The sequence below is a fragment of the Papaver somniferum genome, chromosome 1 (assembly GCF_003573695.1).
Source record: "Papaver somniferum cultivar HN1 chromosome 1, ASM357369v1, whole genome shotgun sequence".
In the NCBI taxonomy this organism is placed as follows: domain Eukaryota; kingdom Viridiplantae; phylum Streptophyta; class Magnoliopsida; order Ranunculales; family Papaveraceae; genus Papaver; species Papaver somniferum.
Window position 1 is genome coordinate 208,867,013 of NC_039358.1, and position 14,387 is coordinate 208,881,399.

Sequence of the window (14,387 nt, forward strand, 5' to 3'; positions counted from 1 at the left end):
TTTGATTGTAGCTGCAGACTACTTCACCAAATGGTTGGAAGCCGTACCATTAAGACATATCCGATACAAGGACGTGTTTCGGTTCATCTGGGAACACATCATCTGTCGATTTGGCATTCCAGCAGCAATCGTCTCGGATAACGGGAAAAAGCTGCAAGGAAAGAACATCGACCTACTGTTTAACACTTACAACATTCGAAAGAGTAAGGCAACACCCATTTACTCACAGAGTAATAGGCGGGCCGAAATCACAAACAAGATAATAGCGGGTAACCTAAAAAAAAAGTTGGACGGAGAATACGGTGAATGGTGTGAATAGATTTACAATGTTCTACGGGCTTACAGAACTACCCGAAGGGAAGCGACTGGCTTGTCAGCTTTCATGCTTACATACAGAACTGAAGTCATCTTTCCAACCGAGGCAATGATACCCACCATAAGGACCAAAGTATGGAGGCGGAATATATCGGTGGACCTAATTCTGTCCAAGCTTGATGACTTAGAAGAGACTAGAGAAATGTCTCTACAAAGAATGGAAAATTACCAGAGGCGATTACAGCGTGAATACAACAAGCGTGTTCGTCCGAGAGAATTCTAACCAGGACAGTTGGTAATGAAGGAACTACCCAGCTTTGAACGTGACAAAAAAGGTGGGAAATTGGCGGCGAGATGGGGCGGAGCATACACTATCGTGTCAAAAGTGGGAGAAGGAGCGTATAAGATATTGAAACCGGACGGAACTCCAGAAGCGCGACCATGGAATGCTCGGCACCTGAAACTATATCACCCACGACTGGTGTATAAACAAGTATGCTACTTTTGTCATTCAATTCCTTTAAAAATCCACGAGGGGTAGGGAATATGACATCTGCGACTAATGGTCATTCGTACTCGGGGCGACGACAGTGTGCAAGTGCCGAGGTGACACACACTCGAATAGCAATTCGTACTCGGGGTGACGGAAGTGTGCAAGTGCCGAGGTGACTTACACTCGCATGGTCATTCGTACTCGGGGCAACGGCAGTGTGCAAGTGCCGAGGTGACTTACACTTGACGGGCTATTCGAACTCGGGGCAGTGGTAGTGTGCAAGTGCCGAGGTAGCTTAAGGTTCCTTGTGGTTGGAAACCAGCGACCGATTGTCAAGACATGAGTACTTGACAATCGAGCATACAACAACGCTCCCATCGCAAGTGATCGAACCCACTTGCCCGGAATAGTTGGTTGATAACTAACCCGGGATATTCGGGCAATAGAACTTAGGAATGACTGAATCCCCTTCCACTAGATCAAAATGACAGTGATGAGATACCTCAATCGGGACATGGCATTGGGTCCGATGACCCTCCCTGTTGAGTGTGTTCGACAGAAACGGAATTTCTACTAACATATGGATAATTGACACAAAATGAAGGAACTTAAGAAGCTAACGATTACGAAAAACCAAGTCATACAACAAAAGAACAATGTCTGAAATAAACAAGCCTTAAAACAGAGCAATCGGCCGATGACGCAGCACCCCACAAAACAACATGTTCAACAAAGAGTAAAGGTGTTCATGCAAGGAGAAAATTACAGGCCGATGCAAAGGGGAAAACTAGTGACGCAACACTACAAAAGGCATAATATATTCGTTCGGAGGAACTGACCCTGAGCTCGCCCTCTTGGCAGCAAGATCGGCTCGCTTCTTCTCGATGAATTCCTTCACACCCTCCTTAATCTTCGCAGCAGGCTTGGCGTTGTACTTCTATTTCTCCTCAGCAAGTTGGAGGGTCAGTTTGGCTGAAGCGGATTCAGCATCAGCAACCTTCACGATCAATTGAGCCTCATTCGTCTTCAGTCGAGTAGTCTCCTCTTCCAAAGACTGGACCTTCCCTTGCTCGACTGCAAATACAAAGAACTGGTCAGTATTATGACAAACAACACGAAAATATAAGGAAAAAACATCAGAACTATTTAAAACAAGCGGGAACACCTTCAAGCAAGGGTAACACTACTTTAAAGGTTTCCTCGGATTTAAATAAGCTACTCTCAAGGGAAGAAATTTTTAAGTCAACTCGTTATAATACTAATCATTAAACTCATTAGTGGGGCAATATTTCTTATGATCGCTCAAACTAGCCTTCTGTCGATCATGCGCTATCTGAAGACCCGAAAACTGAGCCTGAGTCCACTCTAACTCTTGGGATATCTGATTAAATCTCCGAAGCCTCTCTCCTAACTCCTGAGTTGATTTCTCGGAAACATATTTTGACTGTCGCAGCCGCTTACGATCAGAATGCATATCTCTAATCTGAAGTCTCAATGATTCACACTGACTTTCCGAAGACTCAGCCAACAGTCCCTTATCGGCTGCAACCCTTTGAGCCAGAAGTAAATTGGCCCGAAGATTATCTATCTCCTCGGGCACATACTCGAACCTCTGATATCGGAGAAAATCGGACCGAAGCCCCTCGATCTCGGCGGCTTGACGATCGATCTTATCATCTTTGTTATAAATTTTCTGCTGAAGCGTGGCAACCTGTCCTTTTTCGATGTTTAACTTCTTATTCATCCGACGATATTCGGAGGAAGCGTCTCTATCCAGGCTAGGCATCTCGGCTAGGAAGACAATGCTAAACTTAGGATATTGGCATTACACGATCAATCAATGGTAACAAATTTTTGAACAAGTACCTTTGGTTTCCACTAGCTGCTTCTCCAGTCATCGGGCTCGTTCCTTCTCTTGTTGCAATTGGGCGCGAAGACTCTCCATATCCTCTAAATCCTTCTGGTGAGTAGCAGCCTCCAACAACTTTCGATTGGCGGCCTAAAAACAGTACATTTCGCATCATCAAATAACCCCTTTCCATATTGGATACACGATTAAGGAAAGGCGACTCACCATAACTGAAAAAGTGGGGGTACAGCAACCATACCCAATATTTCGCTTAGCAATCTGTATGGACAAACTCCAATATACTTTCAAGAGCATCAACTAGACTCAATCTTAATAAAGTATATCAAAGAGTTATATCTCTCTTTCTTGATTAAATTCTTTCTCAAGCAGATAGAAATCTGCGAGTCCAATTGAATACAATAGAAATCACTTGAGTGTTACCAAAGACCAATGTTCAAGTATCAATCAATTTCAATCAATAACCAAAGGTCGGATTTCCAATTGATTGATTCAAACGCACAACCTGTGATATTTCAATTATATAACAAAATATAATGCGGAATAGAAATAACACATACACCAGAATTTTGTTAACGAGAAAACCACAAACGCAGGAAAACCCGGGACCTAGTCCAGATTGAACACACACTGTATTAAGCCGCTACAGACACTAGTCTACTACAAACTAACTTCGGTCTGGACTGTAGTTGAACCCCAATCAATCTCACACTGATCCAAGGTACAGTTATGCTCCTATGTATCTGATCCCAGCAGGATACTACGCACTTGATTCCCTTAGCTGATCTCACCCACAACTAAGAGTTGCTACGACCCAAAGTCGAAGACTTTAATAAAAAAATATGTATCACACAGAAAAGTCTACAGGAATAGATAGATCTTTCTCCCACAGAAATACCAACAAGTTTTTGTTCCGTCTTTTGATAAATCAAGGTGAACAGTAACCAATTGATAAACCATACTTATATTCTCGAAGAACAGCCTGGTATTATCAATCGCCTCACACTAATATTAATCGACGCGGCGTAAGAAGATACTGTGGAATCACAAAGGATGAGACGAAGGTGTTTGTGATTACTTTTATATCTTGCCTATCGAAGATATAAATCTCAAGCCAATCATTACGATTATACTCAAAACGATAAAAGATGCAACATCAGATCACACAACTACGAGAAAGTAGTACCGGTCTGGCTTCACAATCCCAATGAAGTCATTAAGTCGTTAACCTGGTTTACAAGAAGAAACCTAAGGTTAAAGGAGAATCGACTCTAGCTAATACAACTAGTATCACACAGGAGGTGTGGGGTTAGGTTTCCCAGTTGCTAGAGTTCTCCCTTATATAGTCTTTCAAATCAGGGTTTGCAATCAATGTTAGCTTGGTAACAAAGCATTAAATATTCACCGTTAGATGAAAACCTGATTTAGATTCAATCCAATATCTTTGAACCGTTGGATCGAAAACTTAGCTTGTTACACATAAATGAAATGCACGATTTTAGGTTTGTGTAACCGTACCCAAACATGTACATTTGTTGGTTCAACAATAGTTAACCAAATGGTTAGCCATATGAGCACTTTCATATCAACCATATTCTTCTTCACCATAACTAGTTCAAATGACTCAAATGAACTAGTTACAGAGTTGTTCAATTGAAAGGAAATCTTATATGACTATACAAGACACAGTCGAAGCAAAAACGATTTTATTCACTCGATCGGTTCATGAACTTTATAGCCAAGGTTTGCATTAGCATTCCTTAGTTAATATAAATAAGTTCACAAATAATCGTCTTTAAATATAACCATCTTAAGTTCGCAGACTTAGTTCGCGGACTTAAGTTCCCGGAAGGAGTTCTCAAACTCCAGCAGATATTCTCGGGTCGATAACTTCCGCCATTTCGCGGACTGGGTTCGCGGACTGAGTGCACGGCTCTTGTTCTGGTTCTCTTGATCAACAAAGTTCGCAAACTTCGGTTCAAGGAAAAAGGACTTATACATATATGTGTTGCCACACAATGCTTATATCCAACATTGGTGATATAATATAAACTCTCATTTCAATCATTGAAACATTCTTAGAGGACGTTATAGAGTTGTTATTCACAAACCATTTTTCGTCAAAGCAATTTTCAAAGTGATTGAAACATATCATGACTTTTGTCACTAGGTAAAGATGAACTTGGCCAAAGCGAAAGTTTAACAACACAAGAGAAATAGATAGGCGAGACAAACTCGGCTCGAAATAGCAAATGTGTATAATCAAAGTCTATATAGCAAAACGACTTTTGTCTCAAGATAGGAGATAGAGTAGATAGACTTTTGAGTGATAGATAAGATCAAGTCTCCACATACCTTTTATTCGATGAAGTTCTACCAGTTCCTTGAGTAGTCCTTCGTCTTGCATGATGATTGCCATGGAGTTCTTGAGCTCAACTACACTTTCTATCCTAGTCCGAGACTTATCTATAGTAGACTAGAAATCAAGACTTATAGTTTTGATCACTAACATTGACAAACATGCTTGAGATAGCAACGCATGCGAGTTCGACCGAGTAATGCTCTAACAATAACGTTGAAGGTATTCTTCAAACCGGCAGTATAGAGAGGCACAACATTGATCATCTCGTCGGCAGTGTAATAACTAAAGTCGAGAGAAGTGAGTGCACCCAAGGAATCACAGATTGGGCCCATGAAAGTGAAAAAAGTATTACCACCCGAACTCGGAGTAGGAACACATTTGGTCGGGTTCTTTAACATTTCAGTTCTGGTGCCATAATTGTTCCCAGAGAGCGAGCCTTATACTTCCTTCAACTCCTCTTCCCAATCCGAGTCATCGTCGTCACCAAAGATCTCCTCACCATCATCGTCATCAGAAATTACCACGACCACGTTAGCATCATAAAGAACAACTCCTTTACTAGCAGGCGGTGCGGTCGATTGCAAGGGCACGTTCGCAGGGGCAGACTCTTTCCTTTTACCTCCATCCTTACCACCTACAATGGTAGATGAAACGTCAGAAGACTTCTGGGGAGACTTCTTCAAGAAGTGAGATAAGGGTAGTCGATCATCGGGATCCTCACCATCTTTCGCCGAAGCACTTTCAACCGCTCCTTTATCATCTTTGGACTTCTGCACAAGATTCATCCTCATATACATTAAAGGAAAAAAAATAGGGGAAAGTACATGTACTGAGAGTAGAGCAGTATATTTGTTACCTTCCCTGTCTCCTCCTCGACTCTTACGCTAGGACCTCGGTCTCTCTTTCGAGTGGTCGGAACCTTAGATTGACTACCCTGGGACTTGGGCTAAAAAAATGGACGAATTAGAACCTTGTTGGCCACCCGGGCCAAGTAATCAAGCAGCTGAACAAAAAAAATGGAATAGCTTACCCGATCAGCGTTAACCACCCAGAATGGATAAGGCTCAACAGGAAATCTAGGAGGTGGAAGTTTGCCACTTAAAATAGGACCACGAATAGCAAGAGGAACCCGATCCCATGCGGCATCACTAGTGTGACGGGCGTGCTTGTTAGAGTTTGTTCCACCCTCGGGGTCTTCATCCAACATCAATTTCTTAAAGTCGTCAGTCGGAACCTTAAATAAATACACTTTTGTAGCTCCTATTGCACATGCCTAATCTTTAACATTACTCAAAATCTTCGTCACTTCCAAGTACTTCAATGATTCCAAAGGTTGTAAGTTTAGCATCATCGTTGTTAAAAATCCGTAGCTATAACAATGAGAAAACAAGAATTCTCAATCATTGTTATACAGTGTCATAGTATCGTTATATAACATCAAAGTTCAATTGTATCACAACTTCGACAACAATACTATGGTGATATGTATCACTCCACCTTAGTCAATACTCCATCCCACATGGAAACCACTCTGTAGGATCCAAATACCGCACAATAGTAAGATCTTGCGAGAATGTAGCAAGAGCCTGAGAGAACGTAGCGAGAGCCTAAGATAATATGAGCTGTAATCCACTACATATAAGTTGTCATCCACTATGTAATATCCTATATAAAGAGAAAGGCAAGAGAGAGAAAGGGGGATAATCAGAAAAGGATAATCAAAAAAAAAGGAGAGAGAGACTTTAGGGAGGACACATTTCTAGAGAGAGAGAGAGCAAAATTTGTATTATTATCTTCTTCTTCCTTCTTCAACCAAGAGATCCAAATACTCATTAATGGAGTCTCAATTGTAATCCATATGTAATTACAAACAACCATAGTGAAGATCCCTAACCCCGTGGATGTAGATCATATTGATCGAACCACGTAAATCTTGTGTATTATTTTCTATTTTCATTATCTTTATCTTTATTTTCATATCAAATAAGTTTAGATCTAGAAATCATAGTCATGATAATACAAGGGGTGTGTTGTAGGATTTCCTGCAACTACATTTTGGCGCTAGAAACAGGGAACGAGTAAAGGATTTATCCTTCCTGTAACTTGTTGGATCAAGAAATTTTCATGAAGATTAGATAATGTTCATATTTTTCTAGATCTACAAATTTAGGTTCAAAAATGGAAATTTTATGGAAGAAATCACACTTTCAGGGAGTAAACATCATCAACAATTCAAAGACATGAAAAGAGTGAGAGAAAAAATTAGTTGTTGTGGTGAAATTTAAGGAAAAAATGGAAGTTTCAGTGGAAGATTTTCATGTTCAGGAGAAGAAGGCAAATGTGAAAGAAGTTAAGGAAGGACGAAGAAAAGATAAGAGGCAGATGCTGCAATTTCTATCACAAACAGAAAATTTGCACATATGGTTCAAGGCTGAGCGAACAATAAATAGGTCACGGGTTGGAATTCGCAGAGACACATATTTTTCATTTTCTTCTCATTTGCATGGGAGAATAAAAGAATAAGGAAAAAAGTTATGCGTTAATTTCGCAGAGAGGTTCTTGCAAAATTGGTCCAGAGAGCAGTATGTACGTTAGTGGTCGCAAGATCGAATTCGCCTGCGAACATAGTTTTCTTCTTTTTTACAGAGAACGAAGAAATGAATAATTTCGCAATATTGTTTTATTATTTCGCAAACAAGAGGCAACACAATTGGTCATCTGCGAAGTTAATGAGTTCATGATCGTGTGATCAAGTCCCAACACATGCGTATTTTTTCGCACATATATTTGATTATTTCGCACAGAAGAGAGTTGATGATAATTTCGCATAAATATTTCGCAAAGAATAAGCTTGCACAGTTGGTCAGGAGGCATGAATGCAAGCAGCAGGTCGCGGGATCAATTCTTGCTTCTCGCATGTTTATTTTTGTTACGCGAAATTTATACAGAATTGTCTCTCACACAGTTGGAATTTGATTACTTCGCAAGAGAGGCTTAGCACAATTGGCATGGTGCGAGAAAATCCAAGAAGAAGCTCAAGGGTTCAAGTCTCACTTCTCACACTTCTTTTTGCTGCGCGAAATTCATACATTTCAAGGCATTTATTCACTTCTTTGACAACAACAGCGACTCACATGAAAGATAAGTACCACTTCCTTGAACATTTTACTTTATACTAAGAACGAATAAAAAAAAAATTGATTTGATTTACAAAAAGCGATTCAATCGAACGTTTACAAAGATTTCAAGATCTCAAAGATTATAAAGATTAGTAAGATTTCAAGATTATAAAGATTTCAAAATTACAAAGATTGCGAGATTTCAAAATTACAGAAAACTGAGGAAATTCAATTTATATGTTTCTCTAGAATATTTCTTTTGCAGAGAATAAAAAGATTTTTGATTTGATTTACAAAATGCGAAACAATCGCAGAATTACAAAGATTTCACAATTACAAAGATTTCAAAATTATAATGTATAAGAATTTCTCTTGAATATTTACTTTGCTTCAAATGATATGATATTATGAGAATGAAACAGTGGATGAAAGAAATGACAGAAATGAAAGAATGAATGAAAGAATAAAATAACAAAGAAATGCGAAAATTTCGCAAGAGACAATATAAGATCCATAAAATCTAAGATCAGAATAGGGCGAACCTTTATGGCGTACACCCTAGTTCGCGAATAAAATTTCGCAAGAGGCAAATGTAAGACCAAAAGTACGTCATAGAAGGGGGTACCTGTAGCATGACTCAGGGAAAAGGTTACACCGCCCCTGGAACCTGAGTCATGGAGATTTGGGGTCAATAAAGCCCATCCGGGAGAGGCACCTTGGATTCTCAGCTTAAGCATATGACTTAGGTTGGGAAACTAAGGTAATAAGGACTCTCCCAAGGAGTGTGGAATCTGATCAAGGCGCCAAGGTACACGGTTGAGTCAAGATTGCCAGGGGCGTTTTAAGCGTACCTTGCCATTCTTGACAAGTCTTGGCTTATACTTCACTCGACCCGAAGAAAACCCCACTTAGGGTGCAGTCTCGTAACCATAAGCCCTATAGGTAAAAGGGATAAGAGGCTGCGAAAACAACTGGTTGTTGTTAAGAATGGATGGGAGGAGCTAACCTTGTATGGTAGAAGTACGCCTCCTTGAAGGGGGAACCAGGGGGAAGATAAGGGCGGCACCCTCCATTAGGGAGCTGATAAGTGTCTTAAGACGCAAATGTCATGAGGATTTTTACTCGCAAGGGTATTAAGGCTTGTCATATTTGTGCAACAATCCTGAAGAGGCAATAATACAAAAGAAAAAGATAATACGAGATCAATGGGTTTTCGCATGAAAGTGCGAAGACGTCCTACGATTTCGTCGCAAGACGGCAATGTCATGGGGCTTTATTTTCGCAAGAATATTTAGGCCTGTCATATTGTCGCAACAATCCTGAAGAGGCAATAATACAAAAGAAAAATTTAAGGCAAGATCAATGGGTTTTTGCATGAAAGTGCAAAGACGTCCTGCGATTTTGTCGCAATGACAAGAGGTGGCAAAATAAGACCTTTAACTAGGAAGGCAAAATAAGACCACATAAGAAAATGAGTAAGCAAGTAAGCTTGCGAGAATGATTATATGTAAGAAAACAAGCTTGCGAATATGTACATGGAAATGAAACTGTAGGATCAGAATCTCACAATGACAATGTTTCAGCGAAATTATCAATGACACAACACAACAACGTCGCAGAACAATTTCAGAAATGATAAAATAAATGACGTCAACTAAGATCACGAGAAAGATATGATAGTCCTGCGAAAATTAGAGAGTTTGCGAAATTAACATTTGTAAGGTTGCAGAATGTCGCAACATCCCGAAAATAAAGACAGATTAGCTGTCATCACTATGTATTTCCTTATAAATAGTCGTTCGAGTTGTAAAGAAGAGAGAGATATTTTTGAGTAAGAAACAAGTAAATAGGAGAGAGAAAGTTCAGAGCAAGATCATTCTTGATTTCTTTATCTTTTCTTGTAAGAACATTCAAAGATTGATCAATAAAATTAAGAGTGTAAACCTAAAAATGAGTTGATTAATAATGAAATCATATGAGGGGTGTAGTGTAGGATTTCCTGCAACTACATAATGGCGCTAGAAACAGGGTGAAGATCGAAAGTTGAAGATTGTTGTTGAGAATATTCAAATCAAGAAAGTGATTAAATAAATCAGTGAATAGTTAAAAGAAATGAATAGAATTAATGAATGAAGATGAAAAGATTGGAGTGTAATATGATAACAAAAACGATGATTAATGAATTCCATGAAAACATCAAAGGAAGAATACATAAACGAAATTTTGAAGGAAGGAAAGTTATGGGGTAGAAAAGACATCACCCTTGAAAGATTGGGAAAAGAAAAAATTACATTCATGGCGGCAGAAATACCAAAAGAAAATTTGAACCACACATCTCCATTGGTTTCACAGTGCCTATTACGCGAAAAAGAAGAGGAGACAACACAAAATCCACAGGAGAATGGATATTGAACAGAACTTTAATCGATACAGGAAGTTCAGTGGATATAATATTTTATCACGCATTCCGGGGAATGGGATTTAAAGATGAAGAAATGTCCAGTTCAACATATTTTGTTCACGGCTTTGGAAAATCCACAACAAAACCTAAAGGGAGATAGTGGTACGAATTCCACTTGGAGAAATCGAAACACATGTAACGTTGTGCGTGGTGGATATGGAATCGCCATATAATATGTTATTAGGAAGACCATGGATACATGCGATAAAAGCTGTGGTATCAACGTTGCATCAATGTATTAAATTCCCCACACCAAATGGAATAGGTGAAATCAGAGGAGATGTTGACAATGCGAAATTATGTCATCAAATTGAAGTAAAGCATTATGAAGGACAAGCAAAAAAGAAACAATTTCGCAGAAAGTTGGCAAAGGAAGCAAAGAAAGAAGAAGAAGAATTTAGAGTATATATGATAAGGGCAAAAGAAGGCAAAGGAATACCCAGCGAAATTTCGGAAGAAGGAGAAGGACCTATGAAACAATAAAAGAACCAACACCAATGGGAGAACCTAAACCCAGTTACACTGCCGCAGAACCAACAAAAGAAATAAACGTTGGGACTATAGAAGAACCTCTAATATTGAGAATTGGAACCAAAATGGATATGGAAGAAGAAGAAAGAACTGTTAACTTGTTGCGAGAATATAAAGATGTTTTCGCAGGAAGCATGGATGAGATACCGGGAATAGATCCATCAATTGCATGCCACAAGTTGGAGATTAACAAAAATGTGAGACCATTTAAACAGAGAATAAGAAAAATTGCAACAACTTACCATTCCCAAATAGAAGAAGAACTACAGAAAATGCTTGAGGCGGGAATCATAAGAGAAGCTAAATACCCAGAATGGATAGCGAATATGGTCATTGTCCCAAAGAAAAACAAAGGAATCAGGATTTGCATAGATTTCACTGATTTAAACAAAGCTTGCCCCAAAGATAGTTTTCCGTTACCAGATATTCCTCAAATGGTGGAATCCGCAGCGGGAAATGATAGGGTATCATCTTTAGATGGGTACAAAGGGTATAACCAAATCCCTCTCGCTGAAGAAGATCAAGAACATACTGCTTTCTTTGCCCCTAGAGGTTTATATTGTTACACGAAAATGCCATTTGGTTTGCGAAACGGGAGCGCGAGCGACATACCAAAGAATGGTAGAGAAGGTGTTCGCAAAATGGATACACAAAACATTAGAAGTATACGTGGATGACATGTTAGTAAAGAGTAAAGAAGCTAAAGACCATGTACAAGACCTGAGGGAGATTTTTGAACAAATGCGGCAGTATAACATTAAATTGAATCCTGAGAAGTGTACTATTGGAGTTGCATCGGGAAAATTTTTAGGCTACATTGTATCAAAGGAAGGAATACAGGTTGATCCAAAAAAGTGCAAGCAGTTCGTGACATGCCAACACCAGCAACAATAAAAGATGTACAGAAGTTGAATGGGCTTCTAGCTTCGCTGGGGAGATTCATTTCGCGATCATCAGACAAATGCAAATATTTTTTCGATATACTCAAGAAGGGTGCGAAATTTAAATGGACTGATGAATGTGAAAAAGCTTTTCAAGGAATCAAAGAACATCTTATGAATACAACTATTTTACAAAAAGCAGAATCAGGAGAAGAATTATTGATCTATCTTGCGACGACGTCGCATGCATTAAGTGTTGTGTTATTGCGAGTAGACGCAGGAGTGGAGAAACCCATTTATTACATTAGCAAAACTTTTAATACTGCGAGAAGAATTACTCAAAGATTGAAAGTTAATCTTAGCATTAGTTTATGCATCATTTAAGCTCCGCATATACTTTCAAGCACACAAGATAAAGGTATTAAAAAAGTACCAATTGAATCAGTGATGAAGAATTCTAAAAGATCAGGAAGAGTGGAGAGATGGAATGCACAAGTAGGCCACTTTGATATTAAATATGAAATTTTGTCTTCACCAAAATCACAAGTTGTTGCAGATTTCTTGGCAGAATTTCCTTTAGAAGAAGATGAAGCAGTAGAAGAAATGATGGATGTAGAAGAAGAACATGGAGATCCAAAAGATTTATTAACAGAACCAAATAGATGGGAGATATTGGTAGATGGATCATCAAATGGAGAAGGAAATGGAGTTGGAATTGTTTTAATTTCGCCAGAAGGAATAAAGATGGCTTTTTCATTCAGATTGGAATTTGCATCCACTAATAATGAAACAGAATATGAAGCTGTGATACATGCCTTAAAATTCGCAATAGAAATGAAACTAGAAAATGCCAGGATCACTAGTGATTCGCAGCTAGTTATTCGCCAAATAAAGGGAGAGTATACTACAAATGAACCATCCTTGAAGAAATACAAGAAGCTGGTTGAAGAATTGTCAGCGAAAATCCCAAAAATAAAATGGAGGCACATTTCAAGAAAGGATAACAGACTCGCAGACGCTTTTGCTTTCATCTCAAGCATGATGACAGATCCAACTGCGAGATGCATAAAAATACAAACACTTCTGTCACCATCAATCAATAAAGAAGAAGAGAAGTGTGGACGTGATGATAATAGACAATGAAGAAGAAGAACAAATGAACAATATCGCAGACTGGAGAATGGAACTTCATGCATATTTGGCGAAAGGAGAAACACCAAGAAATAGATTGGAAACACACAAGTTAAAAAGCCGTGCAACGAATTATGAATTAAGAGATGGGTTGCTATACCGAAAATCCTTTAATGGACCATCACTCAGATGTTTGACACGAGAGGAAGGAGAAAAGGTGCTAAAAATGTTACATAGTGGGGATGCTGGCAATCATAGTGGGGAAGATCTTTGGCACATAGAGCAAAAATGCAAGGTTATTACTGGCCATACATGCATGAAGATGCAAAACAAATATCAAGACGTTGCGAAGATTGTCAGCGGCATGGAAAGAAAATACATGCACCTGGAGCACCATTGTCATCTTCAACCAGTGTGTCCTTTTGGAAAGTGGGGCTTAGATATTGTGGGGCCATTTTTACCAGGATCTGGACAAAGAAGATACTTAATAGTCGCAACAGATTATTTCACAAAATGGACAGAAGTGAAGGCAGTACACATATTCGCGACAAAGATATCTTTACATTCATATTCGAAAATATCATTTGCAGATTCGGAATTCCTGCACAGTTGGTATCTGATAATGGGAAACAATTTGAAGGACAGAATATAGAAATGCTACTTAATGCATTCAAGATAAAATGTGGAAAGTCTACTCCTTTGTATCCACAAGCTAATGGGAAGTAGAAGCAACAAACAAAACAATTGCAGATATATTAAAGAAGAAATTGGAAGGACATCACAGAGCATGGTGCGAACAAGTACATAATGCAGTATGGGCTTATAATACAACTAGAAGAGAAGCTACTGGAATGTCACCTTTTTGTTTAACATACGGAGTTGAAGCGGTGTTACCAACAGAAGTTGTTATTCCGACAACAAAAAGAGAAGCTTGGGAGAAAAATCTTAGTGCGGGCTTGATTTTAAATAAACTTGATGAATTAGAAGAAAGAAGAGAAAAAGCTTTACAACATATGGAGAATTATCAGCGAAGATTAGCCCGAGAATAATAAACGTGTCAAAATACGCGAATTTCAACCAGGAGATTTAGTTCTGCGAGAACACCAATATATCAGCGAGAAAATGGTGGAAAATTAGCGAAAAAATGGGATGGACCTTACATCATTAAGGAGATAGTTGGAACAGAGCTTATAGATTAATGGATCCAGAAGGAAGAGATGTTGGTCA